Raw genomic sequence first — 13,689 nt, 5'->3', positions numbered from 1 at the left:
TAATAGCCAGACAGGCTGCGTAGGCTGAATTCTTAATAGCCAGACAGGCTGTGTAGGCTGAATTCTTAATAGCCAGACAGGCTGTGTAGGCTGAATTCTTAATAGCCAGACAGGCTGTGTAGGCTGAATTCTTAATAGCCAGACAGGCTGTGTAGGCTGAATTCTTAATAGCCAGACAGGCTGTGTAGGCTAAATTCTTAATAGCCAGACAGGCTGTGTAGGCTGAATTCTTAATAGCCAGCAGGTGGCAGACTTACTGAAGATTTCTGTTACTGTCCTGTAATTCTTCCATTCACGCACAGGAGGTTGGTGGCACAAAATATGGGGAGGACAGGCTCGTGGTAATTGCTGGAGCAGAATTAGTGGAATGGTATCAAATACGTGGTTTCCATGTGGTCCTCTGTAGCTCAATTGGTAGAGCATGGCGCTTGTAACGCCAGGGTAGTGCGTTCGATCCCCGGGATCACCCATACGTAAAAATGTATGCACACATGACTGTAAGTCACTTTTGATAAAAGCATATTATTATATTCCATTTGCTCTGTTCCTGCCATTATTATGAGCCGTCCTCCCTCAGCAGCCTCCACTGCATTCATGTGAGTGGATCACTATAGGCCTGTACTTTATAATAGGCTACTGGTAGAAATAAACATTTATTTATGCTACCATTTGGTTGCCTTGCCAAAGGTCTAAAAGTGTGTGTGTGTACCTATGACATGAACACACAGCTAGTGATGTAACGGAATTTTAGCAATGCATTTTCAAAAGAAAATGTCAAGCAAGACGAATATATACTGACAATGCTGATGCCAACTACGCCTTATTTAACTGCGCATTTCAAACATGAATGAAAGCACTGGATCCTTCAGTTATGGAAGACATGGGAGGAACTAGGCCAATATATTAACCATTCAGATTACACAGCCGGGTTTAAGCCGTATATAGCATTTCTCAACTGTTTCGCTAGATGGCAGTGAGTAGAGAGAGAGAACACCAGACCACTGAGACAGCTTGCCTAGACTGACACACTATTTATTTTAGGTGACCATGGATTGCATTGGAGTGGAAAGCCAATTATGTCCTTTGTCGACTCTTTATGGCTGTAGTCAGCCTAATTGTTATTGTTGTTTGAATATAGGCCTATAGGCTACTGTGCTTTTGAAATTAGAAGTGCTTGTAAATCATAAAGTAGCCTAATTGCATTTTTCCCTTGCTGATATGCAAATTTGTATCGAGTCAATTAGGTTTAATTGCAAATGACAGATCAATTTGTGATTGACTAGGATACTTCGTATTGCTCTTGAGAACACTTTCTAAAGTAAAATAATTTATTTTTTCTTCAAATGAACATAAAATCCCACGAATCACTGTTTACATATTGAATGTATAGTTCGACTACTGTACCGTTTTATAAGTTATCCTGGAAGTGGTTTTTATGGCACTTTGGGGTGTATTAGCAGATGGCCTTGTGCATTGTTTTCATTTAGCTTCTCATTTGTCTAGTGTAATTGGACAGGGCAGTCCGTAGCGCCGTCTCTGCATGCATCTCTCTCTCTCTCTCTCTCTCTCTCTCTCTCTCTCTCTCTCTCTCTCTCTCTCTCTCTCTCTCTCTCTCTCTCTCTCTCTCTCTCTCTCTCTCTCTCTCTCTCTCTCTCTCTCTCTCTCTCTCTCTCTCTCTCTCCTCTCTCTCTCCCCTCTCTCTCTCTCCCTCTCTCTCTCTCTCTCTCTCTCTCTCTCTCTCTCTCTCTCTCTCTCTCTCTCTCTCTCTCTCTCTCTCTCTCTCTCTCTCTCTCTCTCTCTCTCTCTCTCTCTCTCTCTCTCTCTCTCTCTCTCTCTCTCTCTCTCTCTCTCTCTTTCTGGTTTATTGTCACTGACATCAGGACTGTTGCAGTTGAAGGCTCTCGCTCCTACAGGGATATATAATTTCCAGCTACTATTTCCCAGAGGCTTTTTAAACATCATACCAAGGTAAGACTTGGCTATTCATTTATTTTAATTTTTTTTATGTGCGTAAATATGTAGTTCTGCAACCCTTGGGCACGCACGATATGAATGCGGTCTTCGAGACAAACTGTACAGTAGCTGTTACTGTCTCAGCCTAATATAATTATTTGTCACTGCAAGATGTCTCACTTTGAAATAGTGTGGCGCTCTGATATTGACAAATGAAATGACAGTATCGCCGGCCAGAATAGCGGTTTTTCTGAACTTCCACCAAGAATTATCGGACGTAGATGGAAAGCGACCGTGTAGGCTAACAATTTCACCGGTCACAGCGCCGTTCCGCACACATCATTGCTACTATACATCGTTAAATACAAGCATTAGGCTAGGGGATAAACGATTTCGTAACATATTTACACGTCTTGAAGTAATTGTATCATCTGCGTTTGTTTTCTTTCTCTTTAAATTTTATTGCGGGAGCTTGAGATGTTTGCTCGCATGGCTCTGCTAATGATAAGCCACTTACTGGTCTCAAATTGGTAAAGCAACGCAAAGTAGCATATGGAAGTTTAAGTCTCCGGGCTGGCGCGCAGCGGGCTGTGATTCTATCCTCGTGCTACAAAACACCTCATTCGCTCTTATTCGATTCCTCGTATAATGTTTCCGTGGCATATCGCACGGTTGGTCGGTACTCCCGACAGATGTTCACACATTACATTAGTAGTTTATTGAGAGTGAACACATATTTATCTATTGTTTTGGGAGCTGCGGAGCTAAAAGCCGATGCAGTGACACCGGCGAGTCTCAACAACCTCCAGTAGAGAGAGAGCAGCATAGCACGAGTATGGAGCGATTTCAGTGCCAACAGAAATTGTATTTGAATTCCATAATTTTCAATTTGTATTAGGATGTAGCAATTTTATGAATTGATAATGCACAAATTGAATCATATAATTTATCATTTGAATGTGTATTTCATGATTTAAAAATCAATTGATTTAATATTTCAGACAGCTTTAAAATCAAATGTCAATTTAATTGAACATTCATATTCGATATTTATATATTCAGTTTCAATATGGTAAATTATATATTGCATTCATTGTCTGTGTATCAAGTTTACAAACTAGTATTTCAAGTTTAGCAAAGTTTCATATATTCAACTTCTCAGATGCGTTCAGATTTAGTTTTCAAATTCAGATTCAAAACCAGAGACAACATCTTGGTACCCAGCCAGCCAGGAGAGGTAGAGGAGAACAGAATAAAATACTCTCTGTGGTAAAAAAAAAAAAAAAGGAAAGAAAAGTTAAACAAGCCAATTTGGCACGTTGAACTTATTGTCTTCCTATGAATTTGACTCTAGCTTTTGAACCGTTTTGACTATAAGCTATTATGACCCCATTCCCGAAACACACAGGATGCCACTCTGCTGTTTGCATGACAGGCAGTGCTCGTTCTGCATCATTAGGCAAAAATTGATCACAATCGTATTGATCCAATTATGAACTGTCTTGGAGAGAGAGACATCATTTATACACACTATAGGCCTACTTACTTCCCCCTGACGGTTTATGCTGTTTTGACCTTGTGTTTACATAATCAAGTCATGATGATTTTTTTTTTTTTTTTTTTACATTTTAGTCATTTAGCAGACGCTCTTATACAGAGCGACTTACAGTTAGTGAGTGCATACATTTTTCATACTTTGTGATTAGGCCTACAGCCAAAGCGCTGAAGCCATAACCCCTATTTACGGCTTGGATGCTGCATGCAGGATTTCATCGCTGCCGGGTTTTTTTTAATTGGAATTTGGTTGTAGGCCTATTTGGAACACATTCGCATTATATTGTCAAATAACCTCAAAAATAAAAATAGCATTGTAGATGAAGAGTTCATGCATAAGGATTTTATAAATAACTGGAAACCCTGAGTAGCATGGCCAGAACATGTATCTGCTTCTATAATAACTGGAAACCCTGAGTAGCATGGCCAGAACATGTATCTGCTTCTATAATAACTGGAAACTCTGAGTAGCATGGCCAGAACACCTATCTGCTTCTATAATAACTGGAAACCCTGAGTAGCATGGCCAGAACACATATCTGCTTCTATAATAACTGGAAACCCTGAGTAGCATGGCCAGAACACCTATCTGCTTCTATAATAACTGGAAACCCTGAGTAGCATGGCCAGAACACCTATCTGCTTCTATAATAACTGGAAACCCTGAGTAGCATGGCCAGAACACATATCTGCTTCTATAATAACTGGAAACCCTGAGTAGCATGGCCAGAACACATATCTGCTTCTATAATAACTGGAAACCCTGAGTAGCATGGCCAGAACACGTATCTGTTTCTATAATAACTGGAAACCCTGAGAAGCATGGCCAGAACACATATCTGCTTCTATAATAACTGGAAACCCTGAGTAGCATGGCCAGAACACATATCTGCTTCTATGATAACTGGAAACCCTGAGTAGCATGGCCAGAACACATATCTGCTTCTATAATAACTGGAAACCCTGAGTAGCATGGCCAGAACATGTATCTGCTTCTATAATAACTGGAAACCCTGAGTAGCATGGCCAGAACATGTATCTGCTTCTATAATAACTGGAAACCCTGAGTAGCATGGCCAGAACACATATCTGCTTCTATAATAACTGGAAACCCTGAGTAGCATGGCCAGAACATGTATCTGCTTCTATAATAACTGGAAACCCTGAGTAGCATGGCCAGAACATGTATCTGCTTCTATAATAACTGGAAACCCTGAGTAGCATGGCCAGAACACATATCTGCTTCTATAATAACTGGAAACCCTGAGTAGCATGGCCAGAACACATATCTGCTTCTATAATAACTGGAAACCCTGAGTAGCATGGCCAGAACATGTATCTGCTTCTATAATAACTGGAAACCCTGAGTAGCATGGCCAGAACACATATCTGCTTCTATAATAACTGGAAACCCTGAGAAGCATGGCCAGAACATGTATCTGCTTCTATAATAACTGGAAACTCTGAGTAGCATGGCCAGAACACCTATCTGCTTCTATAATAACTGGAAACTCTGAGTAGCATGGCCAGAACACATATCTGCTTCTATAATAACTGGAAACCCTGAGTAGCATGGCCAGAACACATATCTGCTTCTATAATAACTGGAAACCCTGAGTAGCATGGCCAGAACATGTATCTGCTTCTATAATAACTGGAAACCCTGAGTAGCATGGCCAGAACACATATCTGCTTCTATAATAACTGGAAACCCTGAGAAGCATGGCCAGAACATGTATCTGCTTCTATAATAACTGGAAACTCTGAGTAGCATGGCCAGAACACCTATCTGCTTCTATAATAACTGGAAACTCTGAGTAGCATGGCCAGAACACATATCTGCTTCTATAATAACTGGAAACCCTGAGTAGCATGGCCAGAACACATATCTGCTTCTATAATAACTGGAAACCCTGAGTAGCATGGCCAGAGCATGTATCTGTTTCTATAATAACTGGAAACCCTGAGTAGCATGGCCAGAACACATATCTGCTTCTATAATAACTGGAAACCCTGAGTAGCATGGCCAGAACATGTATCTGCTTCTATAATAACTGGAAACCCTGAGTAGCATGGCCAGAACACATATCTGCTTCTATAATAACTGGAAACCCTGAGTAGCATGGCCAGAACACATATCTGCTTCTATAATAACTGGAAACCCTGAGTAGCATGGCCAGAGCATGTATCTGCTTCTATAATAACTGGAAACCCTGAGTAGCATGGCCAGAACATGTATCTGCTTCTATAATAACTGGAAACCCTGAGTAGCATGGCCAGAACATGTATCTGCTTCTATAATAACTGGAAACCCTGAGTAGCATGGCCAGAACACATATCTGCTTCTATAATAACTGGAAACCCTGAGTAGCATGGCCAGAACACATATCTGCTTCTATAATAACTGGAAACCCTGAGTAGCATGGCCAGAACATGTATCTGCTTCTATAATAACTGGAAACCCTGAGTAGCATGGCCAGAACACATATCTGCTTCTATAATAACTGGAAACCCTGAGTAGCATGGCCAGAACATGTATCCGTTCTATAATAACTGGAAACTCTGAGTAGCATGGCCAGAACACCTATCTGCTTCTATAATAACTGGAAACTCTGAGTAGCATGGCCAGAACACCTATCTGCTTCTATAATAACTGGAAACTCTGAGTAGCATGGCCAGAACACATATCTGCTTCTATAATAACTGGAAACCCTGAGTAGCATGGCCAGAACACATATCTGCTTCTATAATAACTGGAAACCCTGAGTAGCATGGCCAGAGCATGTATCTGTTTCTATAATAACTGGAAACCCTGAGTAGCATGGCCAGAACACATATCTGCTTCTATAATAACTGGAAACCCTGAGTAGCATGGCCAGAACATGTATCTGCTTCTATAATAACTGGAAACCCTGAGTAGCATGGCCAGAACACATATCTGCTTCTATAATAACTGGAAACCCTGAGTAGCATGGCCAGAACACATATCTGCTTCTATAATAACTGGAAACCCTGAGTAGCATGGCCAGAGCATGTATCTGCTTCTATAATAACTGGAAACCCTGAGTAGCATGGCCAGAACATGTATCTGTTTCTATAATAACTGGAAACCCTGAGTAGCATGGCCAGAACACATATCTGCTTCTATAATAACTGGAAACCCTGAGTAGCATGGCCAGAACACATATCTGCTTCTATAATAACTGGAAACCCTGAGTAGCATGGCCAGAGCATGTATCTGCTTCTATAATAACTGGAAACCCTGAGTAGCATGGCCAGAACACATATCTGCTTCTATAATAACTGGAAACCCTGAGTAGCATGGCCAGAACACATATCTGCTTCTATAATAACTGGAAACCCTGAGTAGCATGGCCAGAACACATATCTGCTTCTATAATAACTGGAAACCCTGAGTAGCATGGCCAGAACACATATCTGCTTCTATAATAACTGGAAACCCTGAGTAGCATGGCCAGAACACATATCTGCTTCTATAATAACTGGAAACCCTGAGTAGCATGGCCAGAACACATATCTGTTTCTATAATAACTGGAAACCCTGAGTAGCATGACCAGAACACATATCTGCTTCTATAATAACTGGAAACCCTGAGTAGCATGGCCAGAACACGTATCTGTTTCTATAATAACTGGAAACCCTGAGTAGCATGGCCAGAACACATATCTGCTTCTATAATAACTGGAAACCCTGAGTAGCATGGCCAGAACACATATCTGCTTCTATAATAACTGGAAACCCTGAGTAGCATGGCCAGAACACATATCTGTTTCTATAATAACTGGAAACCCTGAGTAGCATGGCCAGAACACATATCTGCTTCTATAATAACTGGAAACCCTGAGTAGCATGGCCAGAACATGTATCCGTTCTATAATAACTGGAAACTCTGAGTAGCATGGCCAGAACACCTATCTGCTTCTATAATAACTGGAAACTCTGAGTAGCATGGCCAGAACACCTATCTGCTTCTATAATAACTGGAAACTCTGAGTAGCATGGCCAGAACACATATCTGCTTCTATAATAACTGGAAACCCTGAGTAGCATGGCCAGAACACATATCTGCTTCTATAATAACTGGAAACCCTGAGTAGCATGGCCAGAGCATGTATCTGTTTCTATAATAACTGGAAACCCTGAGTAGCATGGCCAGAACACATATCTGCTTCTATAATAACTGGAAACCCTGAGTAGCATGGCCAGAACATGTATCTGCTTCTATAATAACTGGAAACCCTGAGTAGCATGGCCAGAACACATATCTGCTTCTATAATAACTGGAAACCCTGAGTAGCATGGCCAGAACACATATCTGCTTCTATAATAACTGGAAACCCTGAGTAGCATGGCCAGAGCATGTATCTGCTTCTATAATAACTGGAAACCCTGAGTAGCATGGCCAGAACATGTATCTGTTTCTATAATAACTGGAAACCCTGAGTAGCATGGCCAGAACACATATCTGCTTCTATAATAACTGGAAACCCTGAGTAGCATGGCCAGAACACATATCTGCTTCTATAATAACTGGAAACCCTGAGTAGCATGGCCAGAGCATGTATCTGCTTCTATAATAACTGGAAACCCTGAGTAGCATGGCCAGAACACATATCTGCTTCTATAATAACTGGAAACCCTGAGTAGCATGGCCAGAACACATATCTGCTTCTATAATAACTGGAAACCCTGAGTAGCATGGCCAGAACACATATCTGCTTCTATAATAACTGGAAACCCTGAGTAGCATGGCCAGAACACATATCTGCTTCTATAATAACTGGAAACCCTGAGTAGCATGGCCAGAGCATGTATCTGCTTCTATAATAACTGGAAACCCTGAGTAGCATGGCCAGAACATGTATCTGTTTCTATAATAACTGGAAACCCTGAGTAGCATGGCCAGAACACATATCTGCTTCTATAATAACTGGAAACCCTGAGTAGCATGGCCAGAACACATATCTGCTTCTATAATAACTGGAAACCCTGAGTAGCATGGCCAGAACACATATCTGCTTCTATAATAACTGGAAACCCTGAGTAGCATGGCCAGAACACATATCTGCTTCTATAATAACTGGAAACCCTGAGTAGCATGGCCAGAACACATATCTGTTTCTATAATAACTGGAAACCCTGAGTAGCATGACCAGAACACATATCTGCTTCTATAATAACTGGAAACCCTGAGTAGCATGGCCAGAACACGTATCTGTTTCTATAATAACTGGAAACCCTGAGTAGCATGGCCAGAACACATATCTGCTTCTATAATAACTGGAAACCCTGAGTAGCATGGCCAGAACACATATCTGCTTCTATAATAACTGGAAACCCTGAGTAGCATGGCCAGAACACATATCTGTTTCTATAATAACTGGAAACCCTGAGTAGCATGGCCAGAACACATATCTGTTTCTATAATAACTGGAAACCCTGAGTAGCATGGCCAGAACACATATCTGTTTCTATAATAACTGGAAACCCTGAGTAGCATGGCCAGAACACATATCTGTTTCTATAATAACTGGAAACCCTGAGTAGCATGGCCAGAACACATATCTGTTTCTATAATAACTGGAAACCCTGAGTAGCATGGCCAGAACACATATCTGTTTCTATAATAACTGGAAACCCTGAGTAGCATGGCCAGAACATGTATCTGCTTCTTTCTGAGATTAGGGTGAGAGAGTAAAGCTTCTCATAGGCACTAATTATTAATAGCCTACTAACCATTTCCCCTCTTGATAGAATGCCAGGCTCACGAATGACCTTAAACATGCATATTTGTCCTCTTTAAGTGTATCATATTTGATTCTACAATACGCTGTACAATAATAGTATGTATTTCACAGTCATTTTAGCCCTACTTCTGTGACAGTGAGAGAGACTCATTTGAATTGCGGATGAGATTGAGTCCAGATATAAACTGTATTATCAAAGAGGGGCTTGATATTGACAAGCTCCTTGTTTATCTCATATTATAAGGTGTGTGTGTCTGTGTGTGTGTGTGTGTGTGTGTGTGTGTGTATTTGTGTGAGTGTGTGTCTGAGCCCACAGTCTACCAATCAGCCAACAATATAAAATATGCGACCCACACACAATCTCCAAGCGAGAGAAGATTAATATGGAAGTTTCATCTGTGTGGGGGTTTGTGAGCACATACTTCCATTTCAAAGGACTCAATCTATTCATAGCCTCAGACAAACAAGACAGAAAAATGCTTCTGGGTTTGAGTGTGTCGTCAGCATGGAGGAATGATCTAATAAGGTCTCAGCATGGAGGAATGATCCAGTGAGGTGTTCTGGTAAGAAGGATAAGGATAGATACATTTGGTGTATAGACGTGGTGTGTGGGGCGCTAACGCACACACACACACACGCACAAACACACACACGCACACACACACACACAAACACGCACGCACGCACGCACACACACAAACACGCACACACACACACACACGCACACACGCACTCGCGCGCTCGCACGTGCACGCACACACACACACGCACACACACACACACAAACACGCACACGCACGCACACACACACACACACACACACACCATACGTGCATCTGATTAATGGTAATTTATGTTAGCTTTGTGTAGTTCCAGCAGTTGAAAGCATGTAGAGACTATTGGACCCTACAGTGGTATATTGTAACGGTGTGTTGGCAGACTAGATTCCTGACAAATGACACCCTATTCCCTATATGGTTCAAAAGTAGTGCACTATGTAGGGAATAGGGTGCTATTTGGGACACAGGCCAGATCATCAGTAGATGGTGTAGCTGGAAGTCTTTGGAAGATATATTGATCTCATACTTGCCTGTAGTCACTGTGGCACCAGCGACCAGCCCTAGGCTCGCCGTGTGTGTGTGTGTGTGTGTTGTGTGTGTGCACGTGTGTGTGTGTGAGAAAGAGAGAGACATACTTATATCGTTGTCTTCTCTCCTGATCTAAACTTGTATCACACTTCTCCAGTGTGTTGTTTGCCACTCCACTCCTCTTCAATGGGGAGTCTTTTTCCATCAATGTTACTGCTGCTTTCACTCTCGCTCACACTTCCTCTCCCTCCCCTCCTCTCCTCTCAGCTTAGCTTCCTTTGCTGCTAACGTTCCTCAAGCTCTTTGACATGTTCTCTTGAGACGGTGCAGTTTATAAGTCAGAAAATATTAGTCCTACACTGCAGTAATAGAATGCATTAGCAGACCTTAGAATTGTGAACACAAAAGAGAGCCTACAACAGAACAATGCATGATGAGCTAGATTCTAGAATAGTGATTTCAAACTGTAAGTGATGCAGGCCTCAGTCACTAGCTATCCCAGTCACTGTTGAAGAATGGGCATATTGTCCCTCTGTCTCCCTGTGCCACAGTATGAGAGGAACGACAACACATTTTCCAACCAGACCTGCATGGATTCAAATACTGTTTGAAATCCTTCAAATGCTTTGAGTGTGTACCCTAGCCTACCTGGAGTGCGGGGTGGGCGAGGTTGACCATTTCGGGACTGTTTTGTAAATAAGGAATAGGGTGTTGTTTGGAATGAAGCCCGGGTCTGTTTTCAACACAAATATCTCTTTTACATAACACCGTCCCAGTTGCTTCTGGTTCATTCCACCAGAGGAATTTAGGTCAGTCTTAATTGATACTCAGACACCATTTAATTAACTGTTCTATTCTCTCAATCGCCCTCTCTCTCGCTCTCTCTCTCTCTCTCTCTCTCTCTCTCTCTCTCTCTCTCTCTCTCTCTCTCTCTCTCTCTCTCTCTCTCTCTCTCGCTCTTTCTCTCTCTCTCTCTCTCTCTCTCTCTCTCTCTCTCTCTCTCTCTCTCTCTCTCTCTCTCTCTCTCTCTCTCTCTCTCTCTCATGCTCTCTCTCTCTCTCTCTCTCTCTCTCTCTCTCTCTCTCTCTCTCTCTCTGTGTCTCTCTCTCTCTCTCTCTGTTTCTCTCTCTCTCTCTTTCTCTGTTTCTTTCTCACTAGCTCTCTTTATTTCACTCGGTTTCTCTCTTTCTGTTTCTCTCTGTCTCCCAGTTTATTTCTCTTGCGGTTTCTATCTATCTCTCTCGCTCTGTCACTTACTCATTTACTCACTCACTCACTCGTTCACTCACTAATTCACTCACTCACTCACTCACTCACTCACTCACTCACTCACTCACTCACTCACTCACTCACTTAGTAATTAATAGGTACTTTTCTATCTGACTGATGTCTGGGCAGGCTTAAAAAACATATTGAATTAAAAGCTGTCCTTGTTTAATTGCATTTATATGACCTAAATAATAAATAAAAATTGCAAGTACAAATGCAATTTCCACTCGCTTGATGTTAATTATTTGATTATTCATTCTCTATTCATATTTGAGTGATAGTTGATACCAAGCCAGTTTGCTAATTGCTCAACACTAATGAAGACTTTCAAGGCTGTGTGAATACTTCTTCTGTGTTGTTTTTAACAGAAGAAAGAAAAAGGGTAATATTTTCCCAATTGGAAAACACTGATTACGTAATATATTTTCTATCTCCTATTTTATGAACACCCTAAAGAGGGCACAGTGAAACGTGGTTTCTTACCTAATAAATTACTGGGAGGAGTTTATACATAGAAAGTGTGCAACTCTCTTTATTTGTTTTTATAGCTTACAGTTTATTCACCGTTAGTCAGCACCTCCACACTAAATAATGTTCTCTGGGAGTGCGCCAGCTCATGCTTTTTAATAAACAGCATGGCTGTCATAATTTTCCATTCAAAACATGAATCTGTCAGATATTTTGAGAAAAGAAAAAAAAACATACTATATTGCTCTTTGTCTTTCATTAAATTTTGCCATCACACATTGTAAAACAAAAAAACTTGCAGTCCAGTCCTCTTTGGCCTTCAAGCCCGTTCCTCTCCTCTGTTAGTGTGCAAGTGTGCAAGTGAAAGGGGTAGTGGCAGGTAGCTTAGTGGGTAAGAGCGTTGTGCCGGTAACCGAAAGGTCGCTGGTTCTAATCCCCGAGCCGACTAGGTGAAAAATCTGTCGATGTGCCCTTAACCCTAATTGCTCCTGTAAGTCGCTCTGGATAAGAGCGTCTGCTAAATGACTAAAAATGAAAATAGTGTGTGTGAGTGTCTAGCCTAAGTTGAGGGGTTGAGTGTACAAGTTTGTAGCCTAAGTGGAGGTTAGACCTCTGGGCCCTGTGAGTCAGAGATGCTTCAGAACTCTAGAAGCAGTAGGAAGAAAGCTCTCATTTCAAAGCCCTCTGAGGCCTCCCAGGGATAATGTGGAGCAATGAAAGCTGCTAGAAAGCTCTCTCTCTCTCTCTGGCATCAGATTGGAGGCTTACAGGTTAATGACTTACCTCAGGGAAGAAAAGGAGAAAAGCCCTTGCGCATAAGGAGTGTTATGACGTGTGAAGAGCAACACTGGTAGAAGGCAATCTGAGCTATATTACTGGGATAACACTTTACTTAAAGCCTGCAGGCACAATGGAGTGAAGTGTTACCATTACTTGTAATAGAAATGCTCTCTGATATGAGGAGCAACTCTCCGAACTATTCGAGAAGAGTAGTTCTTGAGGGTAGTATTATTACTGAATTTCCATGTAGAATCTTGGTTGCGAAAATAATACAAGTGTCTTTAGTATGAGTCATTTATTTAAATCTCAAAGCATACTATGTTCCTTCCCTTTTAGAGGACGCTTCTTCGCGTCAGGGTCCATTTGACAGGAAACAAAACAAGTCTAGAGAAGAAGAAACAATAGTGTTATACCCTACCATCCCTCCTCTCCTCAAACCAACCTATTGTTACAGTCTACCATCTCTCCTCCCCTCAAACCAACCTATTGTTACAGTCTACCGTCTCTCCTCCCCTCAAACCGTCCAGCAGGCCTCCAATCATCCGAGTAATGCAGTTGAAGACAGGCAGGGCTCTCTCATCTCTAATGTATAACTACTCCCACCAGATTTAGGTCAAATGGCTTGTCTTGTTAAAGATGCTGTCTGCGATCTGGGAAGCTGTTTTGATAGTCATTTCAAGTCTTGATATATACCCATTTATTCTTGGAGAATATTTGCAGTTACATTTATTACTATACTATAATCCCAAAAATTACTATATTACTGTATTACATTACTATAATCTCCAAATATGTTTTTATTTCATTG

The 13,689-nt window shown here is 41.4% G+C and overlaps 1 protein-coding gene across 4 annotated transcripts in view; it reads left to right on the top strand.

The window, feature by feature from the left end:
* Positions 1-1,850: 1,850 nt before the first annotated feature.
* LOC121577918 (poly(rC)-binding protein 3-like) overlaps positions 1,851-13,689 on the top strand; it is a 164,656-nt gene continuing 152,817 nt past the window's right edge. For all 4 annotated transcript variants that reach the window (XM_041891906.2, XM_041891904.2, XM_041891903.2 and 1 more), the window contains exon 1: positions 1,851-1,968. The gene's annotated coding sequence lies outside the window, so the exon portion shown is untranslated. The remainder of the gene's footprint in view (positions 1,969-13,689) is intronic.

The sequence above is a fragment of the Coregonus clupeaformis genome, chromosome 12 (assembly GCF_020615455.1).
Source record: "Coregonus clupeaformis isolate EN_2021a chromosome 12, ASM2061545v1, whole genome shotgun sequence".
NCBI lineage: Eukaryota > Metazoa > Chordata > Actinopteri > Salmoniformes > Salmonidae > Coregonus > Coregonus clupeaformis.
Note: the sequence above shows the minus strand (reverse complement) of the source record. Positions and strands in the feature narration are given on the sequence as shown.